Genomic DNA, 20,846 nt, shown 5'->3' with positions numbered 1-20,846 from the left:
GAACTATTCTGTATGACACTGTAATGCAGATACATGACTCAGTGCATTTGTCAAAACCCACAGAACTGTGTAGCACCAAGTGTGTACCGCAATGTGTGCAAACTTTAAGAAAAATCATTTAGGAGGTCAGGATCACAGGATGGACAGCAGTATGTGACAAAATAATCCAACAGTATTACAAAGGTATGAAACGACTTCACTGGAAAGCATTGGGGGAAAAGTGCTGACTTTAGAACTTTAAAAATGAGTGGAATTTGGAATACAAAAGGTAAAGGGAACTATACATAAGCATTGTACTCTAGTTGATAAAGTAGCTTCAGGGGTAGAAGCTAACAAACTTGAAATTATACTGTAATTGAAAAATTAAGTAAATGGAAGGTGGATGGTAGGAGCCAGGTTTCTCATTGTTATAATGGGGTTAAAGACAAGAGGACAAAAAGCTAGCATGATCCATGCAGCAATACAGTTGGAGATATCATATGAACACATATTTGGCCTAAGAACAGATGGTAATAATATAGAAATATTTAAAGATACATATATACACATATTTCCTTGGTCTGTTGGCTAAGAGGGCCTGGAGGTCATGGTACCCAGCATCTAGATCTTGGCTCCTAACACCATTCTCAATGACAGGAACCAGAGAAATGGCACGAATCTAGGGATATGGCAGGAAACATATAAGATGAGCCTAGAGAATCATATAGTGCCAGAAAACAAGTGCTACATATGCACACACATACACACACATGGAAGCATGTCCAAGAAAACAGGACCAACTGAAAGAGCTCCCAGTGCCCAAAGATGCAATAATCTGAGCAAACTAAAGTAATATTGGATTATAACCCAAAGTATAAAATGCATATTCACCAGTCCACACTGATATTAATAAATGATTAAATAAACAAATGGGGGAGAAGAGAATAATCTGTTCAGAATTCTACACAGTTTATATGAATATTGCTCCCCCCCAAAAAAAAAAAAGAATATTGCTCCCTCAAGGAGATGAACAATAACTCCCCACTCTGTAAGCTATTCGGAGTGGCTGTTTCCCAAAGAGCGGAGTATGACAAGAGGGAAAAAGGATAATTTTACAGTGGAGAAACCTGATAAACACTGACTCTGCCAGGTGATCAAGGTAAATATCAATAGTGATAACTCATGTTGGTAGTGTGTTCCCTTGATATGATGTGATGAGAATCAAACTTTACCTCTGTGTTCTTTCTCCCAGGAACACATTTCTCCAGGCCATCATTTGTCTGAGCAAAACATCAGACAAATCCCAACTGAAGGATTTCTACAATGTACTTGACTAGCACTCCTTAAAGCTATCAAAAACACTAAAAACAAGGAAAGTCTGAGAAACTTTAATGGCCAAAGGTACCCAAGGAGACATAACAATTAATGTGGTATGCTGGGTGGGACCCTGGTACAATAGCAAAAAAAAAAAAAAAAAAAAAAAAAAGACATTAGGTTAAGACAAAAAATCTGAATAAAGTATAGACTTTAGTTAATATTAATGTATCAGTATTAATCTATAAATTGTGACAAATGTATGATACTTAGATATTAATAACAGAGGAAATTGAGTGTAGGATATAAGGGAACTCTCTATACTGTTTTCACAAATCTGCTGTAAACCTGAAACTATTCTAAGGTTAAAAGCTTATTTCAAAAAATAATCAGGGGAGCCAAAGTGGCTTAGTCAGTTAAACATCCAACTCTTGATCTCACTCAGCTCAAGTCTTGATCTCAGGATTGTGAATTTGAGCCCCACACTGGGCTACATGCTGGGAGTGGAGACTACTTTAAAAAATTTTTATTTTTAGTGATCACTTATGAACAAGATCTTACATATATCATCAAAAATCCTAATTCTATGACACTTCCAAATAGGCATAGAAAAAAAAGAATAGTAAAACTTATTTAAGGTTAACACATTCTTATCTTTATTATTTTACTCACAAAAATGTTCCACCATAGTCCTGAGAGCCAGAGAAAGCCTTTGTCTTGGAAAGAAGGGTTGAAAGGGAAAACAGTGTTTACAAATTTAAATTAAAAATGCACACTCCTCTACTTTTATACTAGGTATTCACCATTTTTGTTCCGGCTCTTCTGGTTGCCCATCTACCAGGAATTAGTCCTGTTTTCTTATTTCCTGGCAGTCTGCCTTGCATTATAAAAGCCCAAAGCATCAGATACTCAGTTTATCAGACACTTTGAAGTTCAGACTTGGGCATGTGACACAATCTGGGGAATTCTGCTAAGAGGCTTTGGGAACAGTTTTCCTTCCTAATCAAAAGATATATAAGGAAAAACTTCCCATATTTCTTCTTATATATGTATATATTTCATGGATGATGTTGTGGGAGGACATGATGTCTAGAGCTACAGTAGCCATGTAGCAATCATGATGCAATAATCCTAACAATGAAAAGTCAAAGCACAAAAAAAGGTTGTTCGTTACTGTCTAGAAAATTGTCAACCTTTGATGGCATCATTGACCTACTAAATTAGCTAAGCCTAAAATCCGCCCCACATCCAGAATCCTTGTTAAATATCCTAGGACTTCAGATTATTTTAGTTGTGTATTGTTACTTAGAGAGGAGAGCACTGTAACTATTACATATTGGATTATACCATAACATAAATTTGCTCTTCCCCACTCCAACCTGTTTGTCTACTTGAACTTGACCTATATTATTCAAAACCCAATGGAATTTTCAACACCTGACAATCTCATTCCAAGGAAAGATAGCCCTGCTCTAGTTCTAGTTCCTTTATTATCCGAAGTAGGGGTACAACAGCTCATTGCCCATCAGAATCATCTGATTAGCTTGTTAAACATTTGACTTCCCAGATTTTACTTCAGACTTCCTAAATCAGTCCCTAAAAGAAATCTGGAAATTTCCATTTTTAACGAGCTACTAGGATAATTGTGGTAATCCTCTAAATTTAAGAAGTACTAGTTCACATCCCATTGACTCTTAGTTCATATGTTCATTATCTAACCCCATAAACCAGATTTGTAAGCCTCTAGAGGGCAGGAAATAAGCCTTAAGTGATGTGTTTTAGTTTTTCTGGTATATTTTCTGTTTTCTTCTGAGACACTATAACTCAAAGCATAGAACAAGTCCATGGTAGGTCTAGAGACTATTTTAGGTAGAGCATTATATGAAATGGAATAATGTGGTATGTTTATCTTAAAGATGTGACCTGAAATCTAATTTCAAGGCACTCTTTAAGTAGCAGGGATAAAATTATCTACAAAAAAACTAAATTTAAAAAGAAGAAGTCCATGAAAATCATTTTGTTCCATAAGACACCAAGAATTCCTCAGAATTTATTTTTATATTTACCTTCTATTCATTATATATGAGGTTAATTTGAGCAAAAATAATATGTAAAAAAGGGTGGAGATATAACTCAAATGGCTGAAGTTTGAGGAATATTGTTCTGTGAGACTGTAGTAAATAGGCTTAATTTATTAACCATGACAGTCATCACTTTAATTAACTAATAAACAAAAAAAAACCTGAAAGACAACCTATTTTTCTACGTGCTTGCCTTTCACCAAGTGTTGCACAGTAAGAAATGCATTAGTAAAAAGGGAAATAAAATCATACAATTCACCCCTGAAGAGTGAGGAGTGAATCTCTATGCAATCCTTAATTCAACTAATAATTATTGAGCATTTACTATGCAGCAAACATTGTTCCACCAGCTATTTGAATGCTGCCGTGATTAAGCAAAAAATCTGAAATTTTTCACTTTTAACAGGCTATTCAGGCAGGTTGAACTAAGGTGATCTTAATGAAAATCATAACAAATAGATTAATTCCGTATGTCTGTTGATAGTACAGCCAACAGGATTTCCTGAAAGATTAGAAATGGGCTTTGGGAAAAATAGAGTGATGGACAACTCTATGGTTTTTATTTTTGTTCTTTAGTTTTGCTTCTTTTTTCTTTTTTTTTAACTTTTGTCTGAACAACTGGAAGAAAAGAGTTTCCTTTTATTGAATAGCAATGTTGGGGAACAAAGGGCAGAAATTGGAGTGCAGTTTCAGACATACACTACTATTAAGTTTGAGAAGTTCACAATAAAAAGAAATGGAAATTACAAGTAGGCATTTGAATCTACAAGTTTGGAGTTCAGGGAAGAAGGTCAAGGTTGGAGACAGAAATTTTGGAACTGTTAATATCTAGAAGGTATTAAAGCCATGAGATCTGAAAAAAATCACAAAGTGAGAGGCTGTGGGGGAAAAAAAAAAAAAAAGCATGGTCTATGGATATAGCCCTGAGACATCCAAAAGAAGTTAGGAAGATGAGAAGAAGCTATTTGAAGACAGAAAAAGTACCCAGTGACATAGAAGAAGAATCAAGGAAGAATAGTATCCCTAAAGCTAAATTGAGAAATTAGAAAATAAGCACCTGTGTCAAATGATCTGAAGGGGAAGAAAGATAGGAACTTAGGGATTGGTCATTAGATGAGCAAAAGCAAAGTCACTGATGATTCTGACAAAATTTTAATGGAATGAGAGGAGAAATGCCAAGAAAAGAATGGGAGGAGAGAGGTTGATTACAGGTGATAATAGATTGTTTTTCTGGAACTTTTGTTATAGAAAAGTTAAGGAATGGGATAGGAGCTAGAGGAGGAAGTAAATGCACGAGATTTCTTTTATAGTGGATAATATTCCATCATACCATTATACTAATGAAAAATCATAGTGGGAAAATTGATCACAAGAAGTTACAAGAACTGCTAGAATTTCTGAAAAGGCACAGGAAAATGGGGACCAGGAAAGTATTGGTCTTAAGTGGGAAAACACCTAGTTTTACATAATAGCAGGAAGGAAGGCAAGATAAGTGGATATCAGTGATTTGGGCTCATCCATGCGGTAGCATCGAATGGTACCCCATACCAGACCTCAAAAATCCCTCAAAGACATATGAGGCATTATTCTATTTTTCCACCAATGGCCTTTATTAGAGAATTTTAATTGAATTCAAATTCGGAATGAGTATAGTTTTACAGAGGTATTCTAACTCAATTAGCTGGAAAGAAACTACAAAGAAAGTAATATTCAGATTCAGTCAATCAAAACTATCTTGCCTCCAAATGTTTCCTAGTAATGAATGAAGGAAGGAGCAAGATTAAAAGCCTTCTTCCCCTGGGGTATATTACTCTTACTATTTTTCATGAAATCCATACAACTGACAACAACATAACAATAAAATATCATTTCATTCTGACTACAGTTGGTCCTAGGTACAGGATGAGGCAACCAACTGTGGCCTGACTTAGTCAATGATAATATATTTTTTCAACTTTCTTATATAATATGACTGAAGAGTCCCTGGGTCATGGTAAATTTGGTATTAAAACAATATTTTAAAAGCCTATAGAAACATATAATACACTGAAATGGTTCATAACTGGATTAGATTCAAAAGGTGATTAGCTTTGCCTGCTATGCCACTTTAGGCCAAAGCCCCTGGAATGCTGAAGCATCACTTCTTGGATCAGGGTCAGATTTGATCAACGTCCAAAATTAATCAACGATATAGGAAAAGTTGAACAAGATTGGCTGCTAAGCCCTTGAGAACAAATGAGGTTTACATTTCTCATTCTGATGAGCTAGCAGAAAAAAAAAAAAAAAAAAAAAAAAAAAACGAAACTACACAATCTTAAACTTTAAGCTGATTTTTTCCATAGACCACAAGTATATCCAGCATATTTTCAATATTCAGTAGCTTAAGAACAGCACCTCTAAATGCAAAAACATCTTTGCTCTATTTGAAGATATTTCATATTTACATATAGAACCAAACACTTTTCATATGGGATCCAAAAGTTATGGCTGAACCAAAGCCTACAATTATTTTACAGGTTGTTGGGAATCTGTCACTTTTCTGCCTCTGATGTAAGTGTTTTATTGCTTCTGTCTCTTTCCAAATTAGCAGACCCAGAGTCACCCAAAAAGCAGACTAATGTTTCATTTTTACAGTACAAAATTAAAATGTTTAACTCCAAATATTGAAAGCTCTTATAAATCGAACCTAAACTTTACCTATCATATAGTCATCTATCCTTCACCACAGCTGAGAATATAAACTACTTAGCTCTGAAAAGAAGAAATGTCATTATGCAATATTCAATATTGTTACCTTTTATACATTACTTGATGAGTCATTAATAAATACACAAATCTGCACAAGGTATATGGCATTGGAAAAGCACAGGAAATAGCTTAAAGAAATGAAAGCACCTGGCAATCAGCAGAGATGGTGTCTTAAAGGACAAGTTGAGCTTTTCAAGTGATCTAACGTGTATGAATCATTAATATATCTTTAATTATTTAGGACACAATTTTTATCTTTCACCAAAGGCATCATACAAAGATTTATAATAATCTTTTTAGTGGCTACAATAACACTTGCATTTACCTAAATAAGAATATGTCTTCTTTTATATACATGCCCACAATCACATTGTGATACTAAAGTCCAAGTGCACAGTACAGTAGATTTTGTGACATTAACCAATGTATTTTTATTAATCTCCATAGATATCATAAAAGGACACTTTAGCATTATTACATAACTGTGTCATATGGAACTTCAGTAGAAATAACTGGAAATTATAATTATGCCCACTAAAATTACCAGATTCATAATTCCACATGTAAAATATCGTAATATAAACACATAAATGTTTCTAACCATAGTTTTCTACCTATGGGACCAAATCTAGCTTTTCTCACTTCTTTCCTAACTGGAAATTTCACAGGTGAGTCAGAGCTAGAATTCAAAAGAAAGCAAGGAGGGAAATAAGTCAAGAAGCCTTTGGAAAAAAAGCTTTAAAAAGTATCTAATTTTCTTATCCATATTAATAGAAAACAGTTCTGTCCCCATAATGTCATCTAATACTATACATGCAAAATTAATAGCATAAGTCAAAAAAGCCTTTCATTAACTCTAGAAACATTTCTTTTGAGTTCAGACCCCCTTTCTTCACTCCTCATGTCCTGTTTGTGGTTGGGGAGTGGGTGGAGGGTGCAGAATTCTCAGCATTGATCACACATCAGAACAAAGTCTGTTATTCTGGAATCTGCCTTCCCCATTAGGAACTCAGTCCCACAGCTCTTGAGAATTGCATGGCTTAGTTTTCATTATTTATGATTCATGTTCCTATTAAGGCAACATTCAGAAAGCAGGATAAATGGAAATGCTTTTGACTGTTCATTTGTGGTACGAATACTGACAGTGGCTTGTAACATCCATTGCAATAAGCCCTGATGATTGTTCACCCATGGCACACAGAGTAGGAGCAAGATACTGCTTAGTATCTACCAAAATGTGAACATAATTCCTTTCCCTCTTGCCTTCTACTCTACATCTCCAATAAGGTTATAGCCTGTAGATATTCAGTAGATGACATATTCAATAATTCTGTAGGCCCAAGCACATGCAGCAATATTTTTCATTAAAAGGTATAAATGTATTGCTCCCCCATTAATCAGCAACGCATTACAAACTGGTTTTTATAAATGTTAATGGCAACATAGTTTAGTTGGAAAAAGATGGCACTTATGACCAAAGACCTATAGCCTACCCCAACTACCAAACATTTATAATTGCGATCCTGTCATTTTTTAGGTTCCCTTACTAGGATACGAGAATAGAACTTGAGTGCAAACAAGTGCTATGGGATTTTGATAAAGAGAAAGCTAGACATATGTTTACAGCAGCCGGTCAAGGGCAGCATGCACTTTCCAGTTTATCACTTTGACATTCCTCCTTATAACGCCACAGGGAATAAGCCAGTGACATTTGTGAGATAACAAGTTCACTGGAGATTATCTTTGGGATTGAGTCAGGTCTCAAAGCAGAATTTAAATAAGTGTGTATCCCAGCAGTCCCACTCTGGTTAGTCTTACCTGCGCTTCTTTCAGCCACAGCAGGGATCCACCTATCACCTTTTCTTCTCACTCCTGGTGGCTACATTGGAAGCCTGAGTTCACCTCTAATTGGTTATTCACTGAAAACACATACACAGAAAAAAAAGTCTACTTTTAATGAGGCTCAAGTTTCATGTGGGTTTTTTTCCCTTGCTCACTGAGGTAAAGATCAGCAACCTAAAAAGAAAAAAAAAAGTCTGTTGAGTACAAGGTCCCTTCCAGTTCCTTCTCTGAAAACATTTTACTGTAGAAAGTCTCTAATTAACCTTCATTTAAGCTATTCACTAGATTAACAGCCCTGTGCCCTTCCCTCTGATAAACTCACCAAACTAATAGGGCATGATAGACTTACAAGCATCTTCCTAGCCCTTTACCCAATTATGGGTTCACTAGTTGGGCTGTACCTTTATCAGGAGTCAGTTGTATTTGTTCCCATCCCATACCAGCTAAAGTTATCAAGGTAATTAAAATAGTCAATGAACTATATTGTAAACCACTGAAATATGAGTAGAATGAAAACTATGAAAATTAAGTAAAATGTTCTAAATAGGACAGAAAATAGAAAAGATATTCTAAATAGGACCACTATCAAAATTACTACTGAATTAGTGTGAATGAAATGAGGGAATCATAAAAATCCAGATGGAACCTGGAAATAGGCAGCCTCATAAATATTTTTAAATTCTGATGCTTTCTAAAGAAGCAGAACCTGAAAACAGAATATAAGAGATACAGCTTTATGGGTGCAGTTTAATCAAGAAAACAGATACAGAACTCCAAGCAGTGGAGCTTCCCTCAAAGAAAGGCCTCAGATTATGTTGATGAAATCAGTATATGAATATATATTTAAATGTTTTACATTAAAATAAAATATTTAAGTGTACATGAATCTTTCATTTTTTATGATTCCCTCTCTAAATGACTTTTTCAATTAACTTATCACCCATTGTTCCTAACTGTTTCAGGTAAGAAGTCGGCTTCTGTTTTTCTAACCTAACCACATTTCACTGTCTTCTGTTACTCTGCTTCCCTGAAGGCAAATGCCTCAGAATAGTATTTATTAAGAAATCTCCCTATAGCATGATGGAAAATGCTGGCAAGTAAAAAGATAGCAAGTCTTTGCATTTTAACAGAGAGTAGTGATAAGAAATCCTATCGACCTGCATGAATAAAGATTTCATTCTGGCTTCAACTTACTTCTAACCCTGTTATCATCCCATGACATTTTGCACTACTGAGGGAAGAGGGTGGCTAGGTCATTGGTGCAGATGTAATTTATGGCAATTTAAACTGAGTCAAGAGTTAATAACTTTGAAATAATGCACGCATCTCACAGTGAGTTTAACCACGGTTTATTAAAAGATAAGTTACTTATGTCTTTTTGCCTACCACATATCCTCCTTTAAAAACAAGTTTGCCAAGAATTAAGCAAAAGTTCTTATGGTGCTCTTAGTATTTTCTGAATTGTGAGCTTTTTATAATGACTTGTCAGAACGTAAATGGTTAATAAAGAGTCCACAGCTCACCTTCATCACTCTTCAGGTACATTATCAGCAACAGGCACATTTCTCTTCACTCTAAAATTGTAGAAAATGACACTGTTGTGAAGCCTCTGGGACTCCTCACTAAACATGAATATTCAGCACTAAGAACAGAAGCTTCAGCATACCAAATTAAATGCAACCTTAGGAAGCACTTATCATTTTTAAGTCATTTGCATCTTTTCCCCCTAGACTTCCCTTCCCAACTGTAGAAGATGAGTGGGCATCTCTACCTAGTCAGCATGAATTTTACATACCTGAGTGAAGAGGCAAATGGTTGCCTTCACTGGGGTTTCAGGGTGAGGAGTTTGGGCTGGTCACCTGGAACAGCCAGGTAACCACCAAATAGTCAGTATTACATGGGATAAAGTTATCACTGACAAGCTCCACAATACTGTTCAAGTCCTATCACAGTAATCCTCAACTAGGATTGTTTACTTGCAAGTATCAATAATCAACTGGAGCTGGTTTAAACAAAAGCAGGAATATATTGTTATGCTTAACCTGGAAGTTATAGATGGATGGACTAGTCTCAGGCAGGCATAGACGGTTGAGGGGTTCATACAGTGTTATCAGGTCTCTCACTCTTTTCCTAATCTCTGCTCTCCCAGATAACCCTCTCTGTATAAAGGTAGAGAGAATGTATGTGGTCCTCAGAGCCTACAAATTCAGCAAAAAGAGTGTCTCTGAATATCTATGTCAGCCTCTTGATTGTGCCATCCTATTTGGGTTTATATGCCCATGCTTTTGGCAGGAAACTCAGGGCCAATAATTAAGAACATTTTCAGGATTGCAGGGTATGGGGGAAAAAGTTCTAAAAAAAAACCTAAACATAAAACAGACACAGAACCAACCAAAAAAACAAATAAAATAAAATAGCCAACATCCACAAATATGCCTTCAAGGAGCCAATAGGAGTTGTGGGCAGGGAAGATATATGTGGAGTAATGAAAAGGATGTGATTTTTAAAGCCAGAGCTCTGTCTGTGAAAACTGTTCCTACCACCTACCAGCAGTGACTGCCTAAGCCATCTCTCTAAGCCAGTCTTTCCATCTGCAATGCAAGTTCTAGTTTCCAGGATTGTTTCAAGAATTAGATATCTTCTATGTGTAAAGCACATAGCATGGAGCCGGCCAGATAGTAGATGTTCAGTAAAAGGTATTTTTTATTATTTGGGTGAGGCAAAGGAGCCAAGATTAATTCTAAATCTCAACCAAAAGGAAGTAGAGAGTTAAAAAGAGATGATTTTAAAAAAAGTATTTTCACTAACAGGGAGTAACAAAGGGCCATATTTGCTTTGAAATATTTCAAATAAAAATTAGCATAAATTTATAGAATACCAACTATTTAATGTAAGTATCAATGTATTGTTACATAGTAATCTGGTGACTCATTTACAAACCAAGCATGTGCTCAGAGTGTGTAGATGCAATAAATGTGTGGCAAATTTTTCAGTCTCAATATTCACATTGATATTTAATACACACTGAATAATTAGCACAGCTCAAAATGGGCTAAATGGGTTTCTAAAAACAGAAGGAGGAGAAGGCATCAGTAAAGGCTTATGGATGAGCAAGGAATGGAAGGCTATTTAGAGTTTGAAATCTCATTTCTGGCTCTCACAGTAACCTCCTCTGTGACCTTGCCTGCCAGTCTATTAACTTCTCAATGCTTTCCTCATCTGCAAAGGAGGGAACTGCTGGGCCCTAATCACCTCCAAAAGATAGTCCGTGTTTGAGAACACGGCATGAAAAGGAAGAAAGTTTATTTCAATCTTTAAATTTCACCTCAAATCCCAGGACAATTTTATTAAATGAGCAATTAATTAACACATACCTAGCTTTCTTATTATTGCACATATATGTTAATTGGGTTTTAATGCATAAGACCAAATTTATTAAATAGGCATATTTCACAATTGATGTGGGAATTCAAATCCACAGAATCACAGAGCAATGGGGCCAGAGGCAAGCTTAGAATTGAACTAGCTCAACCTCTTCATTTTACAAGTGAGGAGAATTAGAACCAAATCATATTTTCTAGGCCTGAACTTCTACCATTCCACTTGAGAGATTTTTAAAGGTTTAAAAGTTATTGTTTAAGGCAAGATTAGGTCTCTCCACTACAAAGAGACAATTATAAATAAGAGGAAAAAAAAGATGTAAGAGGCAGGACTGAACACAAATAATCTAGATTGGGTCCTGAAACTGTTTGAAAAGATGTCCTTGAGAAGGGAGACTCAGGAAAGCCATTAACCACAGAGATGAATGGAGGAGCAGAAGAGGAAAGAGTGCTTCAGAGAATTTTCACTTAATAATTCTCCATGTTCCACAAAGACAGCACATCACTATCTACAAAGAATCATGAAGATGGAAGTCAGAAAGAGAACTAAATCCTAGAATTCAATGAAAATATTCACTTTACTAACCAATGTAAGGTTACTCAATTAGCAGTTGATAAGGAAAATATTAAATGAAATGTCATCATACCCTACAACTAAACTGAATAGTTATAAGCAAATTCTAAACAAAGAGAAGATAATTATTAGTAGGCAATATGTGCCATATGCCTAGAAAAATCAACAAACCAGTTGGGTTTAATTATAAAAATTTTCAAGGATGCCTGGGTGGCTCAGTCAGTTAAGTGTCTGCCTTCAGCTCAGGTCATGATCCCAGGGTCCTGAGATCAAGTCCAGCATGAGGGTCCCTGCTTAGCAAGGAGTGTGCTTCTCCTTCTCCTTCTGCCTGCCACTCCCCCTGCTTGTTCTCTCTCTCTCTCTCTCTCTCTCTCTCAAATAAATAAATAAATAAATAAATAAATAAATAAAATCTATTTTTAAAAATTTTTAAACAAAAATTTTCAAAAAATCTTAAACAGCCTCGTAACCTTATCTTTTTTATAAGCAAAATTATTTATTTATTCATGAGAGACAGAGAGAGAGAGAAAGAGAGAGAGAGAGAGAGGCAGAGACATAGGCAGAGGGAGAAGCAGGCTCCATGCAGGGAGCCTGATGTGGGACTCGATCCCAGGAATTCAGGAGCACACCCTAGGCTGAAGGCAGCGCTAAACTGCTGAGCCACCCAGGCTGCCTGTAACCTTATCTTTATGGCCCTGAGAACAACTACTAAAAAGTGACTTGAGTAGGATGTTTGAAAAGCTAGAATAAGGAATTCAACAGATCTTCTCAAAAAAGCAATGATAAAATGGAACAAAATGGTAAAAAACTAACATTCCAGAATTTTGAAATGGACTAAAGATACAATTTCACTGTAAATGAACCAAAGGTATACAACAAATTGAGAAATGCTTATTTGAGGAGAAAAATCCTAAATTTTGAGTAATAATATTGGGAGTCATGTTGTTTTAGCCTGGAGCTGCTTCCAAATCCCCACCAGCACCATCAGTTTCCTAGTTCTACTGTAGTGAGGCGGGCTGTGAAAACTAGCAGTTTTATTCTTGAAAGGGATGTCTTGATTTGGAGGAAAGGTCAAAGAGAGCCCATGCTCCTGGGCACTGTCAGAAAAAGTAGCCATCCTGATGTTAAAAAAAATGGGAAAGACCAAGGTCACAGCTAGCCTAAGGTGATTATGGTTGGATCTAGTAACTAACTAGAAATTTAACAAGGGGATCCAGAGAATGAGACATACATATGCATATAGGATATGCATATGCCTTGATAAGAGATCACATATCCCACTGGTAGAGTGAGAGGATGCACACTAGTACAAAGTGAGACTAGGAAGCAATCTGCATACCCCTGGCTGATAATGAAGCCATACATCCAGGTAGAGCTGAAACAAGAGGGCAGAATAGTAAGTAAAGTCAGGGAAGACTTGTAAACTGATGGAACACTGAATGCATTCCCCAAACCACACATATATCCACTGGCAAAGGGTGAAAATGTTATTGGCTTGTGATCTTTGAACATGAAGGACATCAAAGTATGTCACACCAAAATGTTACTTTAGCACAAGGATTATTTTGAGCTGAAGGCATTTGAGAAGCAGATACAAGAAAAGTTCCCTGCCTTCTCCCTATTTGCCTAAAAGCAGGACATACATTTTCAAGGTGTTCCTGCTCCCCTTTCCCACAGGAAGAACAAAAGCTAATCACTAGGGACAACCATAGATTGTATCACCCTGATAGCCTTTATCTACCAGTAGTTTTTCACCTATTTTACCTTCCCATAGTTTGCTGGTCTCAGGAGCCTAAAATGGCTTTCCTTTGTCCTGTAATTTCTTTACAAATTTATTGTTCTTTGTTGAATATGCTACATAAACCTGAATTCTAAGCCACCTCTTTAAGTCATTCTTCCCTGAGTTCCTCATATATACGCAGGTTAACAAACTTCTATTTGTTTTTGCCTCAATAATCTTTTATTCCAGAATCCCAGCCAAGAACCTAAGAGGAAAAGAGGAAAAAATTTTCCTCCTCCCCTACAAATACAGCCTCTAACCAATCATTGGCTGAATATCAAGTCATGCTGACTCAAAGATGACCTCTAGAAAATCAGATTTTAAAATAAAAACAAGAATTAAGAAAAAAACAACAAAAACACCGAGGAGACATCAGTGGCTACAGATCAAAGGAGAGGTAGACTTCACAGAATTAGTCCAGGCAACTTACTAAGCAAAGAAACAAAATAGCAAAAACAAAACAAAACAAAAACAAAAAACAAGGGAATAAATCAGAATCCAGAATTTCTACAGTGTATCAAAAATGTCCAGTTTTCAACAATAAAAAAAATGAGATATGAAAAGAAGTAGAAAAGTTTGATTCCTACTGGGGAGAGAAAGAAAAATAAAACAATTGGAACTGTTTCTGAGTGTTCCCAGCTAGTGGACTTGGCAGAAAAAGACTACAAAACAACGATCATAAATATGTTCAAAATCTGTTCAAAATACTAAAAGAACCAAGCTTAAAGAATTAAAGGAAATTATCATGACAATTACATATTAAATAGAGAATTTCAAAACAAAATTTTTAATTGGAAATTCGGAGTTGAAATGTATAATAATTGACTTAATGATGAAATCTGACTCTAGAAAAAAGAAAATTAGTATTTTTTCATAAATTTTTCCATATAATTTATTCCATGGGGCAAGTATTACCAAAGCCAAACAAGACACAACAAAAAATAAGTTGCAGACCAATATCCCTTATGAATATAGATGTAAAAATTCCTCCACAAAATATTAGTAAACCAAATCCAGTAATGATGATGATGTTGATGATTATATATCATAATCAAGTAGGAGTCATGCCAGAAATATACAGTTAGCTTAACATTTCAAGATCAAAAAAAAAAAAATGTTTCAAGATCAATTACTGTAACATGTTTATTAGACTAAAGGACAAAAAAAAAAACACATGATCATCTTAATAAACATCAAAAAGGCATCTGACAAAAATTCAACATACTCATTATTTAAACTCTCAACCAAGCAGGAAAAGAAGGAAATCTTCTTCAACTTAAAAGAGTATCTAAGAAAATCTACAGCTAACATCAAACTAGACTTTGCTTTTTCCCTAAGTTTGGGAACAAAGCAAGACTGTCACTGTTCTGCTGTCATCACTTCTACTGAGCATTGTACTGAAGGTTGTAACCAGTGCAATATAGCAAATAATAATAATTATTATTATATTTATGATAATAGAAAGGAAAAGATAAAGAAGAAATAAAGCTATAAAGCTTTTTCATCTACATACAATAAAATCTTATAGAAAATCCTAAGGACTTTACAAAAATACTGCTCAGCAAGTTAACAAAATACAAGATTAATATTTAATAATTCATTGTATTTTAAACACCAATAATGAGCAATCAGAAAGGCAAATAAGAAAGAAAATCCCATCCATAATAGCATCAAAATTCTTGGGAATAAACTTAACAAAAGTAGTGCAAGACTAATTTACTGAAAGCTACAAAATATAGCTAAGAAAAATTATCTAAATAAATGGAGGGACATTCTATATTAATGGATTAAAAAGTTCAATAGTGTTGAGATGGCAATTTTTCCCAAACTTATCTTTAGAGCTTTTTTTCTTTTTTTTTTTAGATGCATTTATTTATTTTATAGAGAAAGTGGGGAAGCAGAAAGAGAGAGAGAATCCTCAAGCAGATTTCTCACTGAGCAGGGAGCCTGGTGACAGGTTGGATCTCAGGACCCTGAGATCATACCCTAAACCAAAATCAAAAGAGTTGGATGCTCAATTGACTGAGCCACCAAGGTACCTCCTTATCTTTCATTTTAATGCAATCTCTATCAATATTTCAGCAGGATTTTTTGCAGAACTTAGCAAATTGACTAAAATTTATATAGATAAACAAGGGATCCAGAATAACCAAGACAATTTGGAAAAAAAGGAAGTGGGAGGACTGACTAATTCTAACTTCAATCCATACAATAAAACTGTAGCAATTAAGACTGTATGATACAGGCATAAGGGGAGACATACAGATCAATAGACAAATCCTTACATTTATGGACAGCTGGTTTCAGTAAGGTGTCAAGAGTAGGAAAGGATAATAGTGGAACAATTTCATACCAGTAAGTAAAATCATGAATTGAGACCCCTTTCTGTACATCATACACAAAAATTAATTCAAAGTGGATTATAGATTTAAATGTAAGACCTAATCATGATCTCAGGGTTGTGAGATTGGGCCTGGCATGGTAATCCATGCTTAGTTTAGAATTCTCTCTCTATCCCTGTCCCTCAGTCCTCTCATGCTGTCTCACTCTCTCTCAAAAATTAATTAATTAATTAAATGTAAGACCTAAAATTCTAAAACATGAATATAAAAGCATAGGGAAAATCATCATAACATCAGTCTCAGTCAAGTACTCTTAAATACAACACCAAAGCATGATTGATTAAAGAAAAATTGGTTAATTTAATTTCCTAAAATGTAAAACTTTTCATCTTAAAAGACAAAAAAAAAACTTCAGGATGCCTGGGTGGCTCAGCACTTGAGTGTCTGCCTTTGGCTCAGGGCGTAAGCCCGTGTCCTGGGATCGAGTCCCACATCAGGCTTCCTGTGAGGAGCCTGCTTCTCTCTCTGCCTATGTCTCTGCCTCTCTCCTTCTCATGAATAAATAAATAAATCTTTAAAAAAAATTAAGCCACCAGTTGGGAGAAAATATCTATGTATCTGATAAAACTCTTTTATCTAAAAGAGTAAAAAAGAGAAACTTTAACAACTCAAAATTGCAAATGTAAACAACCAATTTAAAAGTGAGCTAAAGATCTGAATAGATATTTCACTAAAGACATACAAATAAAAAAAAAAAAAAAAAGACATACAAATAGTGGGGCACCTGAGTGGCTCAGTAGGTTAAGTATCTACCTTCGGCTCAGGTCCTGATCTCAGGGTCCTGAGATTGAGCCCTGTATTGGGCCCCTGCCCAGCAGGGAGTCTGCTTCTCCCATTCTCTGCTCATACTCTCTCTCCCTTGTCTCTCTCAAATAAATACATAAAATTTTTTTTTAAAAAAACATTCAGATTGTTAATAATCACATGAAAATATGTTCAATATTATTAGTCATTAGGGAAATGCAAATTAAAAACATAATACAATACCACTCTAGACCCACTAAAATGGGTGTATTCCAAAGCAGACAATTACAAGTGTTGACAAGTATGTGGAGTAATTGGAATTGTCATGTATTGCATGGAATGTAAAATAGTACAGACACTTTGGAAAACATTTGACAGTTTCTTAAAAACTTAAACAATAAACTCACTATATGACCCAACAATTGTATTCCTACCTAAGAAAAATGAAAACATACCTGTATAAAGATTTATACACAAATGTTCATGGCAGTATTATTAATAATAGTCAAAAACTATAAAAAATGCATATTAAGTAGAGAATGGATGAAAAAACTGTAGTATAGCCTATAATTCCACTCAATGGAATGCTACTTTGAAATAAAAAGAAACAAACTACTAGCTAATGCTACAATATGCTTAAAAACATTATACAAAAGATGCAAAAGATCATGTATTATATAAGTCACTTACATGAAATGTCCAGAACAGAAAATTATAGAAATAGCAGATCAAGGATTACCTGATGTTGCAAGTGGGAGCAGAAACTGTCAACAGGCACAAGGGATCTTTCTGAGTTGATAGAAATGTTCAAAAACTGGATTATAATGATGATGGCACAACTCTATGAATAGACTAAAATCATTAAATTTTACATTTAAACAAGTGAATTTTATGGTATGTAAATTTTTCTTCAATAAAGCTACTAAAATAAATAAGTGAATAGATAAGATGATAGGTGATAGATGATAGATGATAGATAGATAGATAGATAGATAGATAGATAGATAGATAGATGATAGATAGATAAAAGTGACTAGAAATATAATCCATGCCAGTTCCAAATAATATGCATTAAAATTACATATAGGAATATAAAGCAACTTCTACCATTTTTTGATATCCCTTACAATAGGGGATGGTTCGATCAGTCCTCTGTCAATTTCAAATCATGATTTGGGAGGAGGTTTGGCAACTGAACTGAATAAAGGAGACAAATGAGCAAGACGTTTTAAAGAGTAAAAAACTACAGCATATGACATAATAAAATCAAGATCACATGTAGGTCCTGAACACTAAATTTCATGTCACTCCACATAAATAATATGCAAAGTAGATGATAAATGGATGAAACCATGAATGTTGATATCATGAGTCCTAATGTTAATATCGAAAAAGAATCTGAGTGAATGACTGAAATTCTTATGAGAAAAATCAGAAAACTGGGACACCTGGGTGGCTCAGTGGTTAAGTATCTGCCTTAGGCTCAGGGCATGATCCTAGAGTCCCAAGATCAAGTCCCACATCAGGCTCCCTGCATGGAGCCTGCTTCTCCCTCTGCCTGTGTCTCTGCCTCTCTCTCTCTATGTCTCTCATGAATAAATAAATAAAATCCTTTAAAAAAAAAGTCAGAAAACTTAAATATTCACACTTTGCATCTTTCTCTCTGTCCTAGCCAATAAATTGATCAACTGTGAGGTTTTTAAAACCATTGTTTTCCCCGATAAAGTACTACAGAAATCCTTTTCCCACATTTGCAATAACTTCTTACCTCAAAAAGACAAATAAGAATTTTTCTTCTAAGGACTGGATAAAACTAAAGAAAGCATTTCTCTCCTATCCCCTATATACATTCGAAGAAAACAAGGTTGTTTCTATTTATTGATATTTACTGATACTGGATTACAACCACAAAACAAACTATTATAATATTTAAGGCATTGGGAATCTGGAATTCTTGGATGCTAAAATTTAACTGTCAGTCAACACCAGCAAAGATTCCCTGAAAAGCAAACATCAGAGACCAGTGGAAACTGCTTCCTTATAAGTAACTCCAGTTGCTCATGGGATATGAGTTGTTATGGAAATTAGAGTAAAGATGACAAAAATTTGGAGACTGAGAACTATTGTCAGAATGGACAGGAGCTCATCTACACACTACATGAAACCCTTCTTCTTTGAGTTGTACCTAAAACCAGCCTGATCTCCTGTTATATCAAGTTCAGAATAAGTCTCCCACAGTTATGAAAGCCAGTCTGATCTTTGTTTTTGCCTTTGTTTACCTGGGGTTCTTATGGAACCTCAGTTACAGGGGGAGAGGGAGCATCACGATATATAGTAAAAAAAGAACTTTATTTAACAGGTCTGAGAGATTACAAAGATCTTTAACACTAGAATTTGCTGACTTTTGTAAAGAAAAGGTGGCATTATCCTGTTTTTTCAGAATTAAACTAAAAAGCAGTGAAAATTTTTAAAAGAGAAATTCTCAGTCACGTTCAATTTAAGACAGGAATGGGGCTGTTGGCACAAACCAAACTTTTAAAATAGCTCTCCATCGGGAATAAAAGCAGCACTCCTGATTTGCTATTCTACATCTCGAAGGCAGCTCAGAGCTGCATCATCAATGTTAGAAGCAGCCAGGAGCAGAGAGTAAATGTCCATAGAGCACCTCTCATAAAGACCTCGTATTTCTTAATGAAAGTATTTCCCCTTTTCATAAGCAAAGAGAGAGGCAAACCTCTCTGTTCACTGAGTACTCTCCTATATAAAATCCAGTTCATGTTTTCATGAACATTCAGAAATAATTTAATTATTTTTTCATTATAGCAGATTATAGGCTGGTGTTTTCATTTACTTACTTTTTAGATTTTGATGTTGATATTACCATTGCTTTTGAGAGTAGTTTTTCTCAAATCATGAAGCCAGCATCATCAAGAAGACAATAAGGTATCTGCATGTATTTCAATCTTTCTCAATGCTATATTGAAAAATAATATTCTTATGCAAAGAGCTTTAAGGTCAACAGACTTAAGTAGAAGTTTATATTTTATCACTAACCAGCTATGACATGGGTGAAATTTCCTTAATCTCTCTGAGCCCCTGGAGGATAGTAATGATAATGCCTATCTAGAGGGCTAAAGAGATGATTTCAAGATATAGCATATATAAACTGTGTATGATAGAGCCCGACTGCGAGGGTACATTCAGTAAGACAACTAAGGGGATATTTTCAAAATCAAATCTGAGTGTTTGATCTTGGGAATTGCCTAGCTCCTCTATTTCTAATTCAATGTGCTCTGAAAAAATTAAAATTGTAGAAAATTGCATTACATTAAGAATTTTCCACTTCTTAATGTCTCTTCTACAGGCAGGGCTGAGAAAACTGTCTTCAAGGGGAAAACCCAATCTACCACCTGTTTCTGCAAATAAAATCTTATTAGAACACAGCACGTTTGGTCGTTGACATACAATGACTGCTTTTGCACTGCAAAGGCCAAGTTAAGTAAGTGTGACAGAAATTTATGGCCTGTAAAGCCAAAAATCTTCACTATCTGGCTATTTACAGAAAAAGTTTATCTACTTCTGATAGTAGAGAGCACCAGACAGGCTCATACAGCAAAATCAGTATCAAAACCCATATCTTTTTGTAGGTCATTTCAAGCTTAAGCATTCAAACTTAACCTACTATGAGAAAAAATTATGAGTAGGGGGAAAAAAACAAATAAATAAACTATGGCTGTTAACTACCCAGTCTCTGACAAAAATTCCAAAAAGATATGTCAGAGATATGGTCCAGTGTAATTTCTTAGAAATTCTACATTTTCTTTTTTTGGTTTTGGGTTTTTTTTAAATTATTATTTAAAATCAATTAATTAAAATTAATTAATTAACATAGAGTGTATTATTAGTGTCAGGGGTAGAGTTTAGTGACTCATCAAATGCATATAATACCCAGTGCTCATTATATCAAGTACTCTCTTTAATACCCATCACCCACTTATCCCA

General features: G+C 35.0%; 1 long non-coding RNA gene across 13 annotated transcripts in view; it reads right to left on the bottom strand.

Annotated features, from left to right (window-relative positions):
- Positions 1 to 20,846, bottom strand: part of LOC140632342 (uncharacterized) — a 227,227-nt gene that overhangs the window by 55,346 nt on the left and 151,035 nt on the right. For all 13 annotated transcript variants that reach the window (XR_012029869.1, XR_012029870.1, XR_012029867.1 and 10 more), the window contains 5 exons: positions 19,700 to 19,818; positions 17,584 to 17,696; positions 9,488 to 9,538; positions 7,941 to 8,138; positions 1,966 to 2,009 (listed from right to left, as the gene is read on the bottom strand). This is a non-coding gene — a long non-coding RNA (uncharacterized lncRNA). The remainder of the gene's footprint in view (positions 1 to 1,965; positions 2,010 to 7,940; positions 8,139 to 9,487; positions 9,539 to 17,583; positions 17,697 to 19,699; positions 19,819 to 20,846) is intronic.

The sequence above is a fragment of the Canis lupus genome, chromosome 4 (assembly GCF_048164855.1).
Source record: "Canis lupus baileyi chromosome 4, mCanLup2.hap1, whole genome shotgun sequence".
Taxonomy (NCBI): Eukaryota; Metazoa; Chordata; class Mammalia; order Carnivora; family Canidae; genus Canis; species Canis lupus.
The sequence above is the reverse complement of the archived record's forward strand: the minus strand, read 5'-3'. Positions and strand labels throughout refer to the sequence as shown.